We start from the raw sequence: 14,514 nt of genomic DNA, 5'->3' as shown, positions 1-14,514 counted from the left end.
CAGCCCCGGCCGCCCCCCGCCGCGCCGGGAGCCAGGGCTGCCGGCGGAGCCCCTCCGCGACCCGCGGCGGAGCGCGGCCGCGCATCCCCGGGGGTGGCGGTGCCGGGCCGGGGCCGTGACTCACCCGCCGGGGCCAAGCGGGGAACCGGCGGCTGCCGGCGGGCTCCGCCGCCGCTGGCAGAGCGCATGTGCGGAGGCCGCCTGCCTCCGCGCCGCTCCTCGCACCCTCCCGCCCGCCCTCCCCTCCCTCTCTCCCGCCCATCCCTCTCCGCCGCCCGCCCTCCCTCCCTCCCTGCCGCCTTCCGTGGGTGCTGCCCGCCCGCCCCCGTCTCCCCGCCGGCTGGGTGCTGAAGTTGGGCGGATGGCAGCGGACCCGCTCTGCTAGGGACGAGCCGCAGCAGCCCTTCCCGGGATCGCTCAGCGCCAACTGCACGCAGCCGGGCGGGGGTGGGTAAGGCGCTCCGCTTTTATTTCAGCCTGAACCGTGTTAAACGGCATCAAAATGTCTGCTTTCTACTGATGTATACGGGGGGGGGGCGGGGGGGGGGGGGGGGGGAGAGGGGGGAAGGCAAAAAAAAAAAAAAAAAAAAAAAGCTACACCAACCGTAGGGGGCGAGGAGGAGGAAGAGGAGGGAGGGAGGCGAGAGAGAGGATGGATGGAGGGCGGTGGAGTGCAACAGAAAATGCATTCGCCGGGGGGGACCGGCCGTGTGTCAGCGTGCGTGTGTGTGCGTGTGTAACAACGGGCGGCTGCGGCGCCGAGGCTGCAAGGTGGGGTGCGTGTGTGTGTGTGCGTGTCTCCCTGCCCGCGATGCACAAAGCGGGGGGGAGAGGTGCCGCCGGGCTCTGCCGGCTCCCCCCTCGCCCCCCCCCTCCCCCCCCCCAGCACCCCCCAAGTCCCCCCACCCAGTTTGTGTCCGGGGTGCCGCGACTCCGCCGGGCGATGCCGCGGGGGCATCCGCCGCGCCGGGCGCTGCTGCCCAGCCCGAGGAGGGGGAGGGACCGGGCCGCCCCCGGGGAAGCCGGGGGTACGGGGCTGCCGCTGTGACAGTCGCCAGCTCGGGGGTGAGGCAGCGCTCCTGCCTTTCCTCTTGACCTTCGCTTCCCCGTAACGCGGGTCTGCTTGCCGGGGGGGCGGTGTTGTTGTTGTTATTATTATTATTTATTGCTGCTGCTGTTGTTATTATTTTAACCCGAGGAGCCGGCAGAAGGTGAGGGTGAACAAACGAGTCGTTGGTTGCTCTTAAGACCGAGAGTTGGTTTCCGACCCCTCCCTCTCCCCGGCCGCCTTTTTCGGCTGCCCCCGCCGCGCCGGCGAAGGGGGGAAGTGTCGGGGGCCGCCCCCCACCCCGCGGCCGCGGGCACCGGCCGCCCCGCCCTCGGCGGCCCCCGGGCGGCACCCGGCCTCCCCCGCCCGCCGAACCCTGCGGCACCGCCATCCCTCTGCCCCGGCCTTCTTCCCGGGAAACGCCGGCGGGAGGAGCAGGTGGCCGGGCGGGGCAGGGGCGGCCCCGACCCCGGCCCCGGCCCCGGCCCCGGCCCCGGCAGCGCGGGGCTCCTCGGCGCCCCGGGAAGCACCCGCCGCCGCCGCTTCCCGGCGCCCGAAAGCCGCGGCGTGCGGCTCCGGCGGGTCTTCCTCTCTCCTCGGGGTGAGAGCGCCCGCGATTTCAGAAAGCTGAGGTGGCCCAGCTCGCTCAGCTGTCAGCCCTGTCTTGCACAATTTAGAGCCGCCTCTTCGTGTGGATTTGGAAGGAAACCTTGCCCGCGCTGTCTGGCTTAGAACTGGCAGGAGTAAAATTTAGGATTTTCGGTATTTGGTTTCTTCATTTCCATATCTAGATTTTCACCATCGTGTGTCATAGGTTTGCAGCCAGATGCTTTTGCAAAATGGATGAAACCTCAAATACCCTGCTAGGTAAATGTAAGTAAGTTAAATATCCTCTGGCAGTAGTATTATGGGTAACAGGTGATAAATAGCTTTCTACAAATGTAATATTCATGCACTGCAAACGTGGGGAGTTCTATAAAGGAAATTAATTCCTTTTCATATCAGTGGATGCTAGTGTCATCATCCTTACGTAAATCACTAGGGAATCTTCCTGTGGCACAAGCCGTTTAGGCAAATTATTTAACCTTTATAAAGAAGCAGTGTTGCTCACTGTTACCACTCTTATTAAATACATATTTTTATTTGAGTTCATTCTCAGAATAAGCAAAGTCCCAATAAAAGATACACATGCCCCACCCCGGTAAGTTTATGGCCTAAGACAGGAAGGCTCTGATACACACGAGTACTTACCTCCCTAAAATATGTGAGCGTTCGACATTTAAATGACCTGCTCCATCAGGGCCTTAGATCCTTTTAAATAGCCAAAGTAACTTAATTTGATTAAAACCATACAATCAAAAAAATTGCTATAGTGGGTTGGACATCTAGTCCAATATCCTGGCTCTGACTATAGTCTTTAGCAGATGCTGAAGGGAGAAAAACATAAGAAACAGGATTGGTATGCAGTGATCTTTTCCTGGTACATTCTTTCAAGTTCCAGCAAACCATAGTACAAGGATTTCTTAAACTGGGGCTTGCTCCCAGACCATCATATTTAATAAGCCCTTGAATTTCTCTACTCCCTTTTTTAAATCCAATTATACTTTGGTCTCAACCACATTCTGTGGCAACGAGCACCATGATTTAATTATGATTTGTGTGAAAAAGTACTTCCTTTTGTTTGCTATGAACCTGCCGCCTGATAATTTCATTCAGCGCTCCGAGGCTTTCGTATGTGACAAGGAACGCACGCTGTGCCTGTACAAGGTGCGAGCAGTGTCCTCTCACACCAGAGCAGGCACAGCGCTGGCAGATCAAGTCCCTGCATTTTATCTTTCGCTGAGTTGAGAGGTCTACCTAGAGCTGTAAAGCCATATTCAGCCTTTATGTTGAGATCTACAGATGAGAATAGTCATCCTTTTTCTTGTTATGCAACACGGACACTTGTGCACAAAGAATTGCCCTGAACCCAGGAACTCATTTCTAGAAGGCTACTGAAAAGCTGTCTGTTGAAAATTAACTCCCTGCAGTATTGATGTGAATCAAAATATGACTGACAGCTTGCTGAAAAATTCCTTATCCTAATTCAGTTTTCTAGCTACCCTGAAAAGAAGATGAAATGTTTTATTTTCAAACTACAAGTCTTCCTTTTTATGAAGTATACGAAATACAAAATGCAAGCTATACATCAAGGGACACGGCTATGAAATCTGTACATTTGAATGATCATCACTTCTAATTGTTCTGTGTAACATTTGTTATAAGAATGTGCATATTGAGCAACACACGTAGTTTAAAAAGTAAAGTTTAAATGTCCCATAAAATCTCACTGATTCGGAAGGTGCTGTGACACACACAAGTTCTTCTCCCCAGGAGTACTACTGAGTTTGAATCATGCTTGAGGAGCACTAGTGCTGATCAAACCAACATCTTGGAAAGCTTCCCTCATTTCACCTGTAGCCCCGCTATGATTTCCTCAACAGAAAAATAGAATAAGAGACCAGAGAACTACAAAAGCATGACCTGGACCCAAAGACCCAGAAGTTCTCACAGTTTGAAATCAGCAGCAGACACATCTTGGAGCAGCACAGTCCACAGCAGAACGTGGACAAGTGGTGAATGGTAGAAACCCACATGAGTTGTGAAATCCTTGACAAAAAATAAAATACTGGGAACCTCAGATGCAGTTATCCTCATCTCCCAAAAGACTAAAAGAAGAAGAGACTGGGTGGTGTCATTATGAAGACAGGATAGGAGGGATGTCAGCCAGTCTCAGACTTAAACCAGTATCAAACTAAATGTGAAAGTGATTTTTCCACTTACAAGTGTCATATATGTGTATATATGTGTGTGTATATATGTGCCAAACCATATATATATAGTGTATAAACTTTCCTTCACAGAAAATACATTAGCTTGAATAAATTTTACAGTCCTAGTATCTTTTAAATAGCACTTTCCTACTTGTATGCTTCACACGCATGCCTTTAAGTATGAAACATATGGAGATTCTTATGAATACGCTAGAAGTTTATTCAGTGAAACAGTATTAGCTCTTACAGAGATGCTCATCACAGTTCCATTAGTTCCCTCCTGATCACGTCTCCATGATGTCAGGTAGGGATTTATTTTGCACATGTACTAAGGTCTCAGCTTCAGCTTTTTTCATTAAAAATATATCCTTACCATACTTGTAGTGCTTATTCTGTGAATATAGAATGAGTTTTCTAAGAACATAAAATGCATGTGCTCATTGGCTTGTGTCAAAATTAGTTAAAAACTAAGTCTGTCAAGAAATCTAGCATTTCTGTTGATGTATTCTTTGTCCTAAGTATTCTTAATAATGAAGTAATGTAGTCAAACTTTCTGTACTGTCAGTTAGTTAAAAACTTGTGCATAGGGTATAAAAACAAATGAATAGATTAGCTTGTAATTAAGTTTATCTGTTCATGGTTATAGCGAATGGCTGTAACTATACAGGCTGTAGGTAGGCTTGTGTGAGTAGCTTTGCCACTGACTCCTGGGGGGCTACTGCACCCTGCAGAGGAGCTCAGCCCTTCAGCTCCGCACCTTTGCAGGTCTTGGCTACGGTGGGTCTGCAATAGGCATGCACGTCTGACTCCAGTCCTCTGGCGAGTTAACCAATTCAGAGAGATCTTTTAGCAACGATTTTGTGTCCCGACCCAGAGGTTTCCCTTGGCGCTGCTGCTGTCTCTGAGGTGCACGAAGGAGGCAGCCATGCAATGTGCCCGTGGCAGGAACCCAGAGGGACCCTTAAAGCACACACAGAGATGAACTCAGGGTCTGCGTTGCTTCTCCTGCCCAGCCTCCCTGTAACCTGGGCCTCGGCTAAACATGGGTCCTCCAAATCAACGTAGGGGCTTGATTCCCTAGAACGATTTATCTGCTTTTCACTGCTCCAGTGATGCAAAATAGATGTAAACTCAGTTTAAATGACAGGTGTGCTTTGCATAATTTGTGCTGTTCTGTTCTATTCTATTCTATTCTATTCTATTCTATTCTATTCTATTCTATTCTATTCTATTCTATTCTATTCTATTCTATTCTATTCTATTCTATTCTATTCTATTCTATTCTATTCTATTCATTAATGAATCTAGGCTTAAATTAAAAAAAAAAAAAGAAAAAAACAGAAGTAATGCAATCAATTTAAGATTGATTCTATCATATATTCATATAAGTTTTGAGTATTAGGTTTAAGTTTCTTGTTTATAACAGATGAATGAAACGCTTACCTTTCATACAATTGAAATTTTCATACATTATTTAATTTGTTATCAAATGGCAGTAAGTTCTTAGAAATCAGTAAATTTCTAGACAGAATGTATGTGAGGAGTTACAGGTAGGGAGGTGGAATAGAAATAAAAAGTTAATAAAATCTTAAATCCTAAAGCCAAGTATTACATATTACTTAAATGCACTCAGACATCTTAAACATTACATCTGCACTGCATAATCTTCCTCCATGCAAAAATACTATCTATCTAGCCTAGTTTCTTCAGTGAGAAAGGGAGTAAATTAATGAGCGATGCATTAAGGCAGCTATGCAGCTTCTGCTATCAAAGCAGCCTCATTTAAAGCATCTTGGCTCCTCTCTCCAGTGATGCCAGCTCTGTGCTTGCTGAAGTATGAGAGACATCACAAGCTGGACCACTCTATATAGCCCTAACTCTTTATGTACAGACTAGCAGAGGGTATACCAGAGCAATGCTGCCTTTAAAGGGAGACTGCCACTCTGTCATGGCTCCCTGCTGTAAAAGTCAATTGATTATGCCACCTTGCTCTGAAGTGCGAGTCCAAGCAAGATTTCATCTTACCCTGTTTTAGGAAGGCTGAATACGGTTTGGGCTGTTTTGCTGTGCTGTGTTTTGCTGTGCTATGGTGTGCTGTAACAATGTCTTCATTTACCAGCAGCTCATGTCAGTTACAGTAAAATAATCCTGTGAGATAAGGCAATTAAACCACAGAAGTCATGGATGAAGGCTGTTATGGTATCCTTAGCACGGCACTTTTGTGCCTACTGTAGTTCAGAGAGCTTTCAAATGAGAGAGCTGAAAGCAGTGGGCACCCCAGGAGGCAGTGTGTCCTAGGCAGGGGGCTTGGGGAACTCCTTGCATTTCTCACAGTGCCACTGGCCAACTGGTATCACCATATACACACTGATCTCATAAAAGCCTAATTTAGAGGGAAATGTATAGTAAATTTTGAATACCATGTTTACTGTTTATCATTTATGTAATGAGAGCAACCTTTGGAAGTAAGGAATCTCTTATCCAGTCCACTTTATTGTGACAGCACTGTAGGCAGCACATGCTTTCCAATACTCACACTGCACTAGACCTTTGGGTAGTGTAGATGCTGCTTCCTCAGTGATTTGCATCTTAAGAAAATCAAGAACAGTGTGTAATAACTTCCTGTACAAGGGCTTCACAAGTAGCCCTGTTTTAATGAATGTAGGTGGGAAGTGTGGTCCTAGTTACTCAGTGCCCAAACAGTACTTTTATTTCCAAGTCTTACTATCTTCAGAAATTACAAAGTCCTAAAATATTAATCAGATACTTCATAGCTTTCAAGATGGGCTTGGGAAGAGAGAAGTGAGATGCATACATTATTTTTTATCATTCAGGTAGAATGGTTCAAAAATATATCCACAGGTTATTTCAATGCTTAAGTCTAAACTGGTTTGTTGGAATGCAGTTGTCATATAATGGTCTGATAATGTAACTGATGCAGCTTGATATATCTGATGATCTGGTAACCAGAGTTTAATTTGTAGCATTTTTTCACTTATATATATTATTTCTGTTCAGAGATTTTTATAAACACATACCGACCCTCACAACATGAAAAAACAAAACACTGGTAATTGTAATCAGTCTCAGCTGAATGGTTAGCATCTTGCTGACCAGAATAGACAAGGGTGTTTTCAAATTCTGGGCCTAATTATCTGATACATAAAATCCAGTCATAGAGTTACCACAGAAGATCGAGTAAGTACCCATGTAGCAAGGATCTTGAAAAGGATAAAAGGAGTGCCAGTGAATGCAGCTACTTCATAAATTATGAAGTTATGGAAGTGACAACTTCACGTAGTACTGGGCATTGGTCAGTGATTCACTATACAGAAATCTGACTGTTTATTGGATTTGTCCTGAGCTCTCTATGCGGAAGAACCATCCCGTTTAAGGTATCTGTCTCAAAGACTATGTCTGCACTGCAAATTGCAATGTAAAGTAGAGATATCTGAAAAAGGTTGGACACTCGAAAAAGCTAGTTAAGGCAACACTGAGCCCTGTGCAAAAAAATGACCTTATTTTACCTTTGCTATCTGTATGTCACCTGGCAGTATAGACTACTCAGAATCTGAGAAAGCCACTCCTGAATTTTTTCTGTTTTTAAGCTAAATGGCTTCTGAGGGCATTTACCATGAAATATGTTCCCTACTGCTTCAACCATTGTCTTGGCTCTTCTTAAACCTACTTCAATTGATCAATAACCCTCTTCATCTAAAGACCTCGCAACTGTTGTTTCAATAACAGTCAGTGAAAAATACAGAAGTAACATGGCTTTCACATGGCTAAGATTTCAGCTTTATGGAGCCAAGTTAGCACAGCTCTTTTGGGTGCGAGATTGCACTGAGGACTTTGTTTATTTGCCATGACTCCCAGTTCTTGTTAGAGTCCCAGATTATGTCTCCGTAAAATAACAAAAGCCTGAGTTTGTGCACCAGAATTTAATCATCTGTGCACTAAATCATTAGAATGGTCCCAGACCTGGCTGGAAAGTTACCACAGTCCAGGGACCATTCGCAATAAAATGCTTGTTTGAGGCTGTTACCCAGAGCAGGTCAGTCAAATTATATGAATATAACTAAATTGGCCATTTGGCCTCAGAGCCAGAGAACAAGCCCTGGGATTGCTCAGCTTTCCAGTACAGAGACATCACATCTCTTCAGGATATAGCCTCCAGCCTCAGACTTTGGCCTTCATTTTTGCTTCTTAGGCATATGATATTAGATTCAACCAAAGTAAATCCACGTTTGCTGTGATTTACTTACCAATGGATCCAGATCACCTTAAATCGGTGATTTGTCCTTGTTAGCTTATATTGTTCCCTTATTACTCACCTACTGCAAACAATAGCATTAGCGATTTTTACACTTCCTTCTGTTTCATTCACAATAGAGGGGAAGGTTGTCAAGTTGTATAAAAGAACATATTCCTGAAGGATCCAGTTAGAAACACACCTGCTTAATAATTATTCCCCATTTTTAATTTCAGACCAAGATTTATCAGGTTCTAATAGATTTAATGTTTATCATGATGATTTTTATCATGTTTATTCTACAATCACAATGTTCTGTGTACTAACAAAAGTCAAGATACTTATATTGACAATATAGCCATCAACTTTAGCCATCTAATTGGTAATCTTATATGAAGTATTAATATAACTATCTCATACCAATCTCAACTATAGCTATCTTTAAAATTTTTATTTAGCATAACTCATATTAAATGGCTTTAATTATTTTGAGTTCATTCAAGTTCTTCATGTGTTTATTACTATTAATAGTCTATTCAGTCCGTGGGATGAGGTGGGTATGATTTATGTTCAATATTAATTTCTTTCATACCTAACAGGAGAGAGAATTGTTCAAGCATATTCAGCAAGAAAATGTGAAGTTTAGGAAAGGGGAGTGGCTCATGTCTGTATGATATAGGAAAATTATATATACCTTGTGTGACTTTACTTCTGCTGAGCATTTTTCTTGGTCAGGAATAGAATGCTGTGACAGATACTGTGACCTGGTTTCATACAATGTGTAAAAGCAGGTGACGTTTCAGGAACTTTTAAGAAAATAGAGAATCCAGAAAGTTCAAAACAGTAAAAGTGTAGGGGACTATCCTTCATATTGCTATTATCTTGAGAATCTAGACAATTTAATAAGCACCGATAACCAATACAGAACACATTATGAAAAGGCTGCTACTCTCTTTCCAGATTTCTGGGATTTAGATCTCTAGTAAGTGTTTTAAGATAATTGTCTCTTCATGCCATCTTTTCTACAAGCTTACTTTTGAAACAACTGCATCCCCTCTGCATGCTAGGACAACAGCACTGCTGTTTCACAGGAAAGAAACACAGATACATATCAGTTAAACAATTACAGGATCGCACAGTAAAACAGTGGCAGATGCAGAAATCAAATATAAGGGGCAAAATTCAAAATTCTTGTTGATATCAAGGGTCAAAATTTAACATTAAGAATCTTGTCTCCTATGCCACTTGATAGCTTCCCTTTTACCAAAATAATGCTCATACATAAAACATCAGAGGGAGCTTATGATCCAGAAAATCTCCAGATCCAGAAAATCTCCAGGATAAAAATGAGAATTTGCAGTTGAATCAGAAGTCAGTCTTTCTGATCAAATATTCTTAGACATTCTGAAGATGATCGGAGCAAAACATATCCAATATAATTACACTGTTCCCTTGAATATGTAGCCTAAATATCAATATGAAAAATAGTAGTTATGGCCATGTTAGAAAAAAAATCCTCAGTAAGCAAAAAGACTTCAAAAACATGAAGACTTTGGATGGTCAAGCAATCTAGCCCTACATTTAAAAAATCAGAAAGAGAAAATGAGAGCATATAGTAGGTAGCATGATACCTTCTGCATATATCTCCTGACATTCAGCTCATCAGTTCTTTAAAACAATCTGGGATTTTTGTGATCCATTAAATCATTACCTGTAGATCTGTCATCGTCATAAAATGGGGTGACTTCAATACAGTAAAGTCAGTTAAATAACACCTGTCCTAGCTTTAACAATTAAGTATAAAAAAATTATATGCACATTTATTTTGCCTTGATAGGTTTTTATGGTCTTGTAAGACCATAGTTATAATATGAACAAGAAAATGTTTTTGCAAGTAATAACAGAGTGGACTAACTAGTCAACTCATGCCTAATTGTAGTAATGAACGCAGCGTACCTTTTCTAACCATAGATTACTCTGAATTTTAACAACACTGCGTTCTTGGGCTTGATGAGAGCTTGGTCCAGGGGAGATGCTTTAATCAGTCTATATCAGCATATACTTTATATCTGCCTATATATACTTTTTTGTAATTTAGCCTAAGATGCTTTGAATTAATTGCCTTCTGCTTACCACAGTGAGAGAACATATCTATGGGCTGTGGCATAAGTTACCACCAATCAACTCCTTCAGGAAATTTGCCCTGGAGTATGCTGATGGCCCAAGTAAATGCAATGTAGTTTATTTCATTATGAAATAAGTAAGTTCCTGCAGGTCCTTTTAAAGATGGGGGAAAGGTCTCTTTGAATTCAAGTAAATATGATCTAAAAGAACTTCAGTGTAAGAAGACTAAATTAGTCTGGAAGTGTGATTTATTGCAGACCCAGCTATAGATGTGATTCAGTTGGTTTAAGGTTCGTAGGGGTTTTAAAGCTCCAAATAATTGAATTGCTATTAATGTGTAAGGCATTTCTCCATTAACTTGAATGGACTTCTATGGCAGGAACTATTCTTACATGCGATGTTAGCCATCAGTCATATTTCAAAGATGTGATTTCAAGGCTCTATTTAGTCTCTGTTAAGTAGAAACTGTTCTGCTGGACAGTGAGATCATATGCAACTAGGGGGCTGAAGGCCACAGATACCCTGACTTTGACTGTACCCTGTGCTGTGAGGTACTAGCTGGGAATCACCTAAGAACAGTATTTTATGTTTTAAAACCAAATTGAGTACTATTCATAGAGCAGACTCTTTTTATTTTTTTTTTCTTTGTTAAACCCTGAGCTATGTAGGTAAGAGACTGTTTTAAATTGTGCTACAGCCCTGTCCTCTGAGGTACAGAGTGTATCCAGCAGAGTGCCAAGCAAATCAACTGCTATCGAACCAGGCTGGCAGCGTATGCTCAGCAGCTCTCTGGATTAGGCTGCTTTTCATTAGTATGGCCAATTCCAGCAGGTGGCTCAGTAGCAGTTTTAAGAACATTGGAAAATAAGAACATAGACTAGAGGGAACACCCTGACTAATTGCATCCCAGTCCCTGGCTGATTCCAGCAACCAGTTCCTGTCTTTCCTTCCTTTCGTGGATCAAGTTAGTATTAAAAGCGGGATGTTTTTTTTTAACATCTATTCTTATTCAAAGGATGTTCAGAGCTCCCGTTGAAAACTTTTTTCTCATTTCCGTCCACATTTATTTGAAGACAGCTTATTCACCGTTTGTTCTTGTGAAATCATCCATATTAAAATGGCCTCCCTCCCTTCCATTTGTCCACCTGACACACTCATCTCCTCCCCCTTTAAATATTTGTCCCAGTAATGCGCTTTAGATCAAACAGACGTCAGAAGGTGGAGAGAGCCCTCAGAATGAAAAATCTGTATCTTGTGAAGAAAGGGAGCTCAAATGACATAGCAGCAGCACTCCTTCCAATCACAGAACCCCTCCTCCAGCCGTTTTCCTTCATAACTTCATCTGTGGAGCTCCCTGGCGTAGGAATACAGTAGGCTGCGTGATTACTCCGTGAGCATCCTCTCACTTCCATTTATGTAAAGGGGATCCCTTGCTAGGGAGTCTTCAAGGTGCATCCAGCACCTAAAGAAAACTTAGAAGTGTGCTGCTTGAGTGTCAGTGCTGTGACGCAGTGTGATCCTTGCTGTGAATAGTGGCAGCAAAAAACAGGAGATCATGTGTATAAGAAAAGACTTACCTGCATAAACTATAGGGGGGCCTAAAAGTGTCTTTTTTTTTTTTTTGGTCTATCACCAAAATACTTTTCCATGTTGATTTGGATACAGTAAAGCTTGAATATCAGTAAAATTTCTCTTCTCAGACAAAATGGCCTTTTCAGGAAACTTTTCTGTAAATTACTTATAAGTGCTTCTCAATCTTAGAATCTTGGAGGACTAGATAAATAAACAAAATATTAATGTAGACACTTAGATATTAGTCTAGAAGAGCAGGGTTCCAGCAATAACAAGTATCTGGTGCAAATGCTTTGGTTCACCTACATGAGATTGCACAGGACACGCAAAGATGTCATCACTTTGATTTGTTGCTGCATGAGTCACCTTCAAAAGAAAAGTCAAATCACAAGAGAAAATTAAACATTTATCAAGGAAATGAAGAATCTGGGCCACTAGGATGAAATGGCTGATGATTATCAGCCTGTTCCCTATGAGAACAGGCTGAGAGAGTTGGGGTTGTTCAGCCTAGAAAAGAGAAGGCTCTGGGGAGACCTTACAGTGGCCTTCCAGTACTTAAAGGGGGCTACAGGAAAGATGGGGAGGGACTCTTTGTTAGGGAGTGTAGGGATAGGACAAGGGGTGATGGTTTTAAACTGAAGGAGGGCAGATTTAGATTAGATACAAGGAAGAAATTCTTGACTGCGAGGGTGGTGAGGCACTGGCACAGGTTGCCCAGAGCAGCTGTGGCTGCCCCCTCCCTGGAAGGGTTCAGGGCCAGGTTGGACGGGGCTGGGAGCAACCTGGGCTGGGGGAAGGGGTCCCTGCCCATGGCAGCTAGTTGATATTTAAGGTCCCTTCCAATCCAAACTGTTCTATGATTATTCTTAGAGTTCGTTTCTGTTATGAACTAGGTATTGTTGACCCACTTGCAGACTTGAACAGATCATGCTGCTTTATGAGGATTACACAGTCACATCTAAAAAGTTGTCGTTACACCCAAGACAAGGTTTGAACTGACAATAAGTATGTCAAATCCTTTATTCTGTTTGCTATCATCCAACCTGTTACTATGCACTGAGAAAAATACTCAGCCCTATATCAGGACAGGGATCTCACTAGGAAACAAAATTTGGCTGTGCCCAAACTTACGGTGGCTGAACAATGACCAAACATCTAATATGATGAGCAGGCAGCTATGTCTCCCCCCAAAAATGCAATTATAATATAACCTTAGTTTATTTTTTATATTTTTTAAAAAAATGTAATATTCAAACAAACATAAAGCCATTCAGAAACTGTCTAAATTTGGCTCCAAGACTGTTTCAGATTTTGAATGCCTTGTCACTGCTTCTGAGTGGTGTATAATGGAAATAAAAACGTTAGTGCTATTAGCACATTGAAAATGTTTCCATCCACATCTCCTTGCTAAGATGCTGCATGGGTGACATACCAGTGGGCAGCATGTGTCACAAGTATTATCTATGTGTGTCAGAAAATGGTCTCGTGGTCAGAAAAAGCAGCTACCCTGAGGCTACAGGAGCTCAGGCACTCCCAGCAAACAACTGGGGACAACACTGAGAAGGTCTGGGTGCCCAGGTGATAAGCACTGGTCTTTTGAGTGTCCAGTGGATGGTTTGTCCATCAGACACTCCACATCCCACCCAGGCCTGAGTGCCAGAGCCTCCCTGGCCCTGCTGCCATCGTGATGCCTCACACAGGCACAAGAAATCTTGTCATATTTTTCATGTTGTGGAGGGACCATGAGAACTTGCCATGCTTACAGCTGGTGGGGACCTGTGGGTTTTGTCCCCCTGTAAGCAAAGCTTCTCAGAGGCAGACAGAAAGTTTGCACAGAACATGTTTATTCTTGCTAGGACTCTAATCTGCAACTCCTCAAAATCAAAATTTCAGGTGTGGATTTAGATGGAATATTGTTGGCAAGAATATCTTGCCAACCTTTATCGGTCTTTCTCCAGAAGTCATCCGTCATATCACAGTTTTATCAATAAGGCTGTAAATTAGGGTGAAGCTGGAGAAAGAAAATTCAGAAAATTTTTAGATATTTAGATTGCCTTTGAGAAGTATTTATAATTTTTTCCAGAATATTAATGAGAATGGGAAGCTTAGAAGTAGATATGCAGTAATCCAGAGAGTTAGTGGCCGGAGATGGTTTCTGATAGTAAGAGCAGACATATACTTTCTTAAGGTGGTTGGTGCTACTGCATCCTGAAAGATGGAATAAAAAATATTCTCTGCAAAAGTATCATAGTACTTGCTGACAAGTCTAGCCCAGTGAGGTAACATGCTAGTTCAAATCAATAATTGCAAGGCAAAACTCCTTCCTGCATTTCTACACAATGGACATGAACACAGGCCTCCAATCTAGCTGAAAAATCTAGAAATCTTACTTTGTGACCAAGCATGCAGGCGGTTCAATTTAATTCTGACTAGTTCTTTCCACAAAACTACAAGAATTTCCCTGCAGGAGGAAGTGCTTGAGTCAGCTCCAAAGAGAACAGAAGTTTATCCTATTCACTAAGTGGGATGAATCTTCTATTGAGATGCTAAATATTGTTTCATTGCCTTCCATACAGCCTTTCCATAAGATCTAAAGAACTTTTTATACCACATTTATATTCATTGTGAGCCTTTTGCCCTTGGCTCTCCAGCTGTTTCCCTGCTTACATCCTGAGGCTAGAACTGCTGAACTTGGGGAGTAGGAA

The 14,514-nt window shown here is 43.0% G+C and overlaps 1 protein-coding gene across 3 annotated transcripts in view; it reads left to right on the top strand.

The window, feature by feature from the left end:
* The first annotated feature begins 292 nt into the window (after window positions 1-292).
* The window catches only part of RGS17 (regulator of G protein signaling 17), a 75,238-nt gene continuing 61,016 nt past the window's right edge, over window positions 293-14,514 (top strand). For 2 of the 3 annotated variants that reach the window (XM_033011705.2, XM_033011703.2), the window contains exon 1: window positions 293-451. The gene's annotated coding sequence lies outside the window, so the exon portion shown is untranslated. The remainder of the gene's footprint in view (window positions 452-14,514) is intronic. The other variant, XM_033011704.2, reaches the window with a different exon arrangement.

Source organism: Tyto alba, unplaced genomic scaffold, assembly GCF_018691265.1.
Source record: "Tyto alba isolate M040663 unplaced genomic scaffold, T.alba_DEE_v4.0 Super-Scaffold_22, whole genome shotgun sequence".
Classification (NCBI taxonomy): domain Eukaryota; kingdom Metazoa; phylum Chordata; class Aves; order Strigiformes; family Tytonidae; genus Tyto; species Tyto alba.
Note: the sequence above shows the minus strand (reverse complement) of the source record. Positions and strands in the feature narration are given on the sequence as shown.